This window comes from Antrostomus carolinensis, unplaced genomic scaffold (genome assembly GCF_000700745.2).
Source record: "Antrostomus carolinensis isolate BGI_N321 unplaced genomic scaffold, ASM70074v2 scaffold9730, whole genome shotgun sequence".
Classification (NCBI taxonomy): domain Eukaryota; kingdom Metazoa; phylum Chordata; class Aves; order Caprimulgiformes; family Caprimulgidae; genus Antrostomus; species Antrostomus carolinensis.
Window position 1 is genome coordinate 96232 of NW_010286472.1, and position 8322 is coordinate 104553.

At 34.8% G+C, this 8322-nt stretch overlaps 1 protein-coding gene across 1 annotated transcript in view; it reads right to left on the reverse strand.

Annotated features, from left to right (window-relative positions):
• The window catches only part of LRPPRC (leucine rich pentatricopeptide repeat containing), a 77774-nt gene that overhangs the window by 30528 nt on the left and 38924 nt on the right, over positions 1–8322 (reverse strand). The window lies entirely within an intron of this gene.

An 8322-nucleotide genomic window follows, 5' to 3' on the forward strand; every position in this document is an offset into this window, starting at 1 on the left:
AAACATATCGGAAAGAAACGGTGAAATTTTATAAACACCATCCATGCTGCAATTTGTGATGGTATTTTTTGGATAGGTAGATCCATTCATTTCTCTCTCTGCAGCTGAAAAAGCCAGTAATAGTAAGAGACAGCTAATGCTGCTAAAGGAAGAAGAACGCTTCATGATGAGTTACATCAACAGCCATAACAGACTTATGTTACCAGTACCAGAACCAGTTACTGAGATTTAGATGCCAAAGCAATGTCTTCCAAGAAATTGTGTTACTTCTCCAAACAGACAGCCTTGAACAGACAGCTATAAGAACTGATGTATGTCATTTCTAACAGCTCTCTCTAGCATAAGCATCAGTGAAAATAGAACATCTGATAGGAAGTTCTTAATTTGAAGACAGATTTTTCCCTGATTCCACAAAAATGTCTATGAAAATCTCACAAATTTTATGCAGCTTCAGTGAAGCCTAGGATATTTTTGCATGCTTAAATCTTCCCCTGTGTTAAAACACTTAGCATAAGTCCTCACTTCTACTAAGCAGCAGGAGTACTGCTTAATCAGAAAGTTCAAATAATATGCAGATATAAAGTTTTTGTACCTTACGGAGCCACCTAAGTCTAGCTGAGAGATGAGAGGGTTAAAATTATCTCAGACTTCTGTTACATTTTTGCCTCTTATTAAATTCTTCTTCATCCTCAAATAGCAATGTATTAGTTTAAAAAAAAAAAGATTAAAACATTTATACATTTTTAAGAATAATCTTAAATCTGTGTTCATATGTATGAAACAAGTACACTACTTTGCTGTATTTGTTACTTTATAATCTTTATAGTATAATGTAAGTGAAATACCATAATGGGATATACAAAAAATATAGAAGATTATTTTGATTACTGGCTCTGAACATACAAACTTTTACTCAATAGACCAGAAGTTTATAAAAGATGCAGCTTTAAAGACTGAGGAATCTAAAAATAATCTGTGCATCAAATAGCATCTTTCCTGTTGCAATCACATCAGCTGTCTAATAAAACACATTACTTCTCTCTAGCTCAGCTTTCTTTGAGTCAGGGTAACACTAGAGCTACATCTGTATATGGCAGGCAATAGAAGTAACACTTTTTTCTACAAGTTCATTTTCCACCTTGAACCAAGTTTAGCTCTTGTGAATTTAAAAAACTGTTTATTTGGTGATGGCAAGGAAACATATCCTCATTCACCTGAATGAGGTTATCACAGGTTGCCCAGAGAGGTGGTAGAAGCCACATCCCTGGAAAACACTCAAGGTCAGGCTGGACGGGGCTCTGAGCAACCTGATCTAGTTGAAGGTGCCCGTACTCAATGCAGGGAGGTTGGACTAGATGACCTTTAAAGGTCTCTTCCAACCCAAACTATTCTATAATTCACTTTATTCTTTCTGAACAGAAGAAAATCTTGACAACTGCTCAGAACAATGATTGCTTTTGTTCTTTGTAAGTAATTTTGCCCAGAAATAAACATGACTAAACACACCTCAACTTCTATAATACCTATTTCTTTAAGGAGAAGCTGATGTGAAACATCTGGACACTTGCACAACTCTTTGGGCAAGATTAACTGTATGAAAACTTGAATACAATTAGATGTGTACCTTCAAGATGACTGTTTTTCATGCCTGATAATGAAGGCAAGTACTCTGATGCAGCAGCAGAGTTTTGAAAATTGTGAGCTGCCCTAATGCAAGTTGTGCCTTCCAAACCTACTCAATTACAGCGCCTTTGATATTTTATTTGCTCCATCTGATAGTTAATCAAAGACATAAATGGACACACATCAACTTATTTATCCTCCCTAACTCTCCTGTTGGGAGTGATTACAATTCAAGCTCATGCTCTCCTTTCTGCCTGTCTTTCTACAATCACCCAAGGAGGCAACTAGTCTACTTCTACTAGTTAACTAGGTTAACTTTTACATAAAAAGCAGCAGTAGTTAATAATAAGAAAATATAAAGCTTATAGTCACCACTGCGAAAGTTTTTACTGTTGGGTTGTGTTTTTTTCTTGAAGTATGTATTTGCCTCAAACCTTCTGTCAGTTACTAGTTCACTGACTTTACCAAAACTAATAGTATCTGTTGAGTAAATACTCATTATTTTATTTATTTCATTTTAAACAGGAATATATGGTGCTTTATGTTGGGCAGATATTGAGAAAAACGTAAGGAAACTTGATTATTTTCCAAAAATACCAAAATAAAAATAGGAAAGAGCTTTACAACTTTAGCATTACTCATGACAACTGAGACTGATATATGTTTAAGTACTATTGGAATAGCCTACATTTACCAGTAAGATTTCCAAGATAAATTATGCAGTAAAGTATTATTATTAAAAAAAAAATCATTAGACAATAAGAGAACTTCAAAACAATAATAAGGCTGGAAGAAAATGTGATATCAAAAATATGCAAAAACCCTGCTCAAAACAAAATCCTTCAGGATGTTCCAGAATCAAAACAGAGCAAAAACACGCTCTTTGCATTGGAATGTGGTTTTATGTTGTATGATGAATGAAAAAAGCATCAGAAAACTCAGCACTAACTGCCTTCTAACAGAAAATCCCTGAGGCTAAGAAAGGATGCACAGCTCTTAACCATGATCACACATTCCAAACACATTGCCCTCTCCCTTTCTGGAAGGAATTTGTTCAGTAGTCATCTCCTTTACCAAATTTACTTATTTGAAACATATTCATTTGCTTTCGCTTAAGAAAGCAGTATTTAAGAACTTCTAAATAACGTGTACTGAACTAGAAAGCACCCATTTTTTTATTAACTCACATGCACACACATGCATGGACACAAAACGCAACTTCACTAATAGCTGTATCAGTCCCCTTTCATAAGGAGAAGTAATGCTTTTATTAGACTAATAGGACTCAATAGTAAGAAAAAAAAATAATCTTTTCTTGTAATTACAGGGCTTGAGTGCCTAAAAGCTCTTCATACTTTCCTCTCCCTCTCAGCTGTATACAGTCACTCTAGTAAAGGCTATTACACCTCCTACACACTACTCCTCAATCTCAGATCACCGATATCTAATACAATTTTCATTCAACATTCACAAACATTTAAATTTTCTTCTAATCACCTCCACTCTTAATAGGACCAAAAATAAGTCTTTGTGGGTAAATTCAGACACTAAATATAACTATCATTAAATTGCACATTAAAAAAAACCAAAACAAAAACCAACAAACCCTAAATCCTGCTGTCAGGAATCAAGAAAACATCTTCTCCCAATAGTTTATCTCCAGCATAAAATCAGCAAGACTGAATATTATGATGTAGACTCTTAAAAAAAGCAATCTGGAGGAAAGAAGGTTGTAATCTCTCCATATCAAGTAGAAATATTCTCATTGCTTTTATGGTAGATTAAATCCAATGGCAACTGGTATCTTGAGGTCTGCTGACAGTGGATGTCACAATTCTTTGCTTAAATCTATTTACTTCCTGAATTAACTTGACATCTGTTGATAGATATATTCCTGTACACTAAATTCACCCAAAACAGTTCTTTTGTCAGGTCTTGAATTTCCGCAGCAAATGCCTTTTCTTGCATTTATTCACACTGAAACACATTAAATGAAAATATTTCACAACCATTTGTCCCTCAATTCTTTGCATAAATATCTTGAGATATGAGAGATATAATATGATATATTTAGCTATTAATATAATTTTTATATTTAGCATGAGAGCAGAGGATGAGGACAGTATCACACTAATTAAAATCTGGTTAAAAGAATTCTGAAGCCATGCACTACGCATTGCTATTTTCAAAGGAGGTTCCTCTTGTGGTAGCAAGCCTGTACAGGTTAGTCTTCTACTAAAAAAATTTGCCATACAGTTCTGAAATCTTTCTCTATATCCCAAAAAGAGTAAACCTCTCTTAACCTTCATTTCCAGTAAAACTACAAACAGAGCAGAAAGAAGAGCTTTTACTCTTTCAATTTCAATTTAATAGTTGATGTGATTTGATCTAGAAATACTTCAAGAAGCATCTGTCAAACAACAAAAAACAGTTGAACATCTCTACCAACTCCTAGTTCTAATCAGAGGAGCCCATAACCTCTTAAGTAAAAATGCCAGTTGACTTGATACACTTTTTTAATATGGTGCTTCTTTTGGTTTTTGGTTTTTTGTTTGTTTTTTTTTTTTTTTTTTAAATACAGCAGTATTTTGCTGTCCAATGAAATATAATTTAAGGTGTAATGATTTTATCAATACAGTGCAGAAAAGGATTTACCACCAGTTTAAAACCTTGCATACTTTAGCCATATATGTAAAGTGTTCATTTCTATTTCATGAAAACATGGTTTAGACTTTTGCTAAACAGATTTACAAAAGGGCTTGCTTGAACCTCTTCTGCAGGACTGTTACAGCACTTAATGATATATAAGTCATAACTCTACCAGAAAGAGCAAAGCGTGGACGTGGGCTTAATTATGTACAGATTCAGATAGTATTTTGATAATTGCACTCAGCATGAACAATAAACACAGGGAAAAGTGCAAATCTAGAAATATTCAACCATCATGCAGGTAAAAGAGCTGCAAGTATGAGATCTCAGTGCAAAATTCAGAGATGACCAAATAATTAAAGTTGCTCCCAAATGACAGACAACAACTATATTCTAACTACTTTAGTTAGTGAAAACTTTAAACCTCCATGCAGCATGCAAACAAAGTAACAGAAAAACAGGTGAAGCAGGAAGGAAGGAGATTCTTCTAAGGTGATGTACCATTCTCTTTTTCAATCCCACTCTCCTGGCTGACCTTCACATCCAGTCCAGCTCTCAACCATCAGCTTGATCAAGTTAATAAAGTGGCAGCCAACAACTGAGTAGACATAAGCTAATTCCAATTGTCCAGTTCTGCCAACAGGTAAGAAGCTGTGGATTGGAGGGATCTGGGGGACTAGGCTGCAAAAAAATTCTCTTCCCATTTATATACCAGATTTAAAAGAACAGTAGGCTCAGCAACTCTTCCAGACACTCTGATCTACCACCTGGAGCTCTGGAGCAACACATATGAAGAATTACACAAGAGCTCTCTCAAGGAGAAAATTTTATTACATATTTTCAAAATAAGACAACATTTGAGAAGACAGGTTAAAAAAAAATTTCTAGAAGGTACTTTTTCTCTAATCCTATTTATTGAAAATTCATACCTCTTTCTTTTAGCCTACATTAATTTTAATGCAGTTTAGTTAAAGTACAAATGTATTGACTTAATTTTCTTTTTTCTTTTCTGTGAAAAACAAAATTGAAGGAAAAAAGGCAATTAAACTGCCTTTTCAAATAAGGTAAAAAATTCCTAAATAACTAGAGCTAGATTTGGTAACATAGCAGTCATGCTGTGCCACTCTGAGGGAAAGCAAGGTAGTATGTGACCTTATGGTAAGGGGCAAGAAGAGACGTGACAACTTTGTTTTGATATGATCACCTTTGAAGGACTCAAGACAAAAGCTAACTTACCAGTTGAGGTACAATTAAGACCTGAAGACTAAATCATGCTTTGATGTACTACAGCACTCAATGGTAGAACTTGTTCCTAGTGGAAAGCAAAAGAGCATCTACCAGCACAACCATCTACCAGGGTAACTTCAAGGGCTCAGGAACCTCCAGGTCCAACCAGAGTAAAACAGACCTTTACTTTACAGAGCAGCAAAGGCTAGCTCATTTGGAGGTATCGTCTCTGCAAGAGGCTTTCTTCTCTAGCTACCTGCTACAGAACAAATGAGAACAGACTTTCAAAAGCTTAACAAGGCAGTCGAGCAACATTAACTGCATTTCCCCCCACAGTCTTCTCAATGACAGCTTCTCTTCCACTTAGCATCGCTTCATAAGAGACTCACACCACCAAACCACCACATGGTTCAGATTACTTGTTCTGGTATCCGTCAGGTGCATTCTTTGCCTCATCTCTTTTCTGTTCACCTTTCACTGCCTTTTATACTATCACTGTTCTCTACTTAGTCTTGCTGTCCTTCCACCAAGCAGCTGAGCCCCAGAGCTTTCAGCTTTCTTGCTATGACGAGCTTAAATATATTTATATATATTTTAAAACATATATTATACACATATGCATGCACAACACAACTGTGACCAGATAATGTACACACACAACTCTGATCTAATTTTTATAATCTTGTTCAAATCTTACCCTTTTTCCTTTCCCACTATTATCAGTTGTAGTTTACCAAAGACTGAGATTTAATAGTTGTTGCCTTATGCCTGGGCTTTGAATTGCAAGTTTTTCAAAGCAGCAGTTGCCAACAAGTTTCACATACACATCTAGTGTGTCTCTCATTTCTAAAAATAACAAGAGCAAGCAGAGGCAGCTGTCTCCAAAGAGTAACATCCTATTTAAATGACCACACCCTCCACAGTCCCCATTTCCCTAGCTCCCAAGAAAATTTTTTCCAGCTTCATTACTACCCTTTCAGAGACTCTTTATTAATTCCATAGATACTTTTAAAACAAATTATATCACTAAAATAAACTAACCACCATAATCAGCAATACATGATAGCAGTATGTGCTGAAAGGTAATCTATGTCTAACACGCAACAGCATCTGAAAAGCAAAAGTGGCACCAATTGATCACTTTTACTGAATATTATTTCACAAGAAAGGAAAATAGAAAAACAACCAGAGAGGAGCAACAAGCGAAGTAATTTAGTCAGAAAAAACACTGAACTAGAGAAAAGGATACACATACACCTCGTGCTCCATCTTCCACATTATATTCATTAAGGTTTCAACTTCCCAACAAACAAAAAAAGCAAACAGTAACTTGTTTATGGTTTAAAACAATAAAAGCTATTTTCTTCTTCAGTAAAATACTAATTTTAAGATCCACCCCCTGTCCCTTCTTGTGGAAAAAATGTCTTTGAAAATACTTCACATATTGTTACATAATAAAAGCATACTTAAAATATAACACACCATATAGTAACTGATTTTGTGTCACTTTATCCACTGATAAAAATACATACATACAATTCCTAGCTACAAGTCTATACTCCTAAAAATTCTGGAATTTAAAGCCTCTTTTTCTCAACAGCATTACAAAACTCTAATTTATACTGCATGGAAGTTAAGTAAGAGCAAGAAAATCTACTCTAAATAGCATAAAAAGCCAGGAAAATTTCCAGTCTCCAGATATCAGGTGTTCAGATTTATTCCTAAGTGTCTGTTTGTGGTTACTAATAATTTATGAACAATCACCAAATACTGAATATTTACAGAGATAATTTGGCACCTTTAAGAAAATGACAAAAGTTTCAAAGCTCCAACAATTTGATAATTTGCTTACTATCCTATTCATGACTGCTGAACTGTAGCCACCAATATAAGTTTTGAGAAATTAAATGTCAGTAACAAACAGCTGCTAAATCACACCAAGTACCAGTTTTACTCATTTAGCTTTAATTTTACTTCTAATTCTCAGATTTCATCCTTTTACCTCCTATATGGTTTAATCACTATAAAAGAAAACTCCTCAGTGTCGTTTTCTGTCAGATACTCATATTTCTATTCTTTGCTATTATAAGACTTTGAGCTCCAAAAAACCCTCTGACAACAAAAATACCAATGCTTCAACATTATGCTTAACAATTTCCACACACCCTGCAGCAAGACAGTATTGTTCCACCACAGAAAAACAAGCAGATTTTTAGTTAAGATTTTTTTTTTTTAATGCAAGAATTCTAATAGATAATTCAAGTAGGGATAACTGGTATTTAAAATACTCTACAACGAATTAGGAAAAAGCATACTTTGTCTTAGGAAACAAAAATCCCACAAAATTAGGTTACAGAGTTGTCTATGTGCATAACACAAAAATTATGAGGACGAAGTATTACTTTTTCTGGAAGATGCTTCCTCCCAGACATTAACCGGAAAACTTATGCAGCATTTTAAAAACATACAACTGTGTTAAGAAGAAAAATAATCACAATCTGGGCAGACTCCGCAGCTGCCCCTTTGACTTATCAATTTCAGTAAGCACAATTTCAATCAAGTCTAGATAAAATATACTAATCCTAAATAGACCAAGTTTGTCACCTACCACTTCCTATAAGCTGCTTACTATCCTGAAAAAGAGAGAGAGGGAAGAAATGCTAAATTAAATGCCAAACAGTAGCAGACAGCGCTTGTTTGGCTGATTAACTTGTAGACAAGCATTACAAATAAATCTGAGCATGGTCTGCAGCAAATTAAATTCCAGTGCTTTTAAGAACAAAGAATTCCTTTGGAAAGAGGATTAGCAACTTTACACCCAGG